Source organism: Etheostoma spectabile, chromosome 19, assembly GCF_008692095.1.
Source record: "Etheostoma spectabile isolate EspeVRDwgs_2016 chromosome 19, UIUC_Espe_1.0, whole genome shotgun sequence".
Lineage (NCBI taxonomy): Eukaryota > Metazoa > Chordata > Actinopteri > Perciformes > Percidae > Etheostoma > Etheostoma spectabile.
Genome location: NC_045751.1, coordinates 11,814,282 through 11,814,858, shown reverse-complemented (window position 1 = coordinate 11,814,858; position 577 = coordinate 11,814,282). Strand labels below are relative to the sequence as shown.

Genomic DNA, 577 nt, shown 5'->3' with positions numbered 1-577 from the left:
TGTGTGTGTGTGTGTGTGTGTGTGTGTGTTTTGTGTGTGTGTGTAAGAATGTCAAATCCTTTAAACCCTCCTGTTGTCCTCAGGTCAAATTTGACCCATTTTCTAAATGTTTCTATATCAGAAATTTGGGTTTCTTTCAACCAGATTGTTAAAAAAAATTATGTGAATGGTTTTCAGACAAGCCTTACTCTTTACACCTTTAATTAAAATAAATGATCACTTCATTACTTTCATTGCATTTGGGTGTTTGATCCGATTTGATAGCATTTGGAAAAATAATAATAAAAGAAGGTTAAAAACAGGGACAAATATAAAAAAAATAATCCTTTAAAAAGTGATTAAAAACGTTGGGAAAAAAGTGACAAAAATGTCAAAACAAAGGGCAAAACTTTAAAAAACGCTTTAAAAAAAAGAAGAAGAAAGAAGCCAAGGCCTACTACAAGAAGTGTCGATAAAGTTGAAAGAGTTAAAAAACGACAATAAATTTAAATGTAAAACTTCAATCCAGAAAAACTAAAAGTGGACAAGTAGACAACACGAGGATTAATGTCGGCACTAGATATTAAAATATTGGCTG

The 577-nt window shown here is 30.8% G+C and overlaps 1 protein-coding gene and 1 long non-coding RNA gene across 4 annotated transcripts in view; both read right to left on the bottom strand.

Annotated features, from left to right (window-relative positions):
* LOC116707340 (uncharacterized) overlaps positions 1–577 on the bottom strand; it is a 217,341-nt gene that overhangs the window by 49,900 nt on the left and 166,864 nt on the right. The window lies entirely within an intron of this gene.
* Positions 1–577, bottom strand: part of LOC116707357 (uncharacterized) — a 37,567-nt gene that overhangs the window by 36,269 nt on the left and 721 nt on the right. The window lies entirely within an intron of this gene.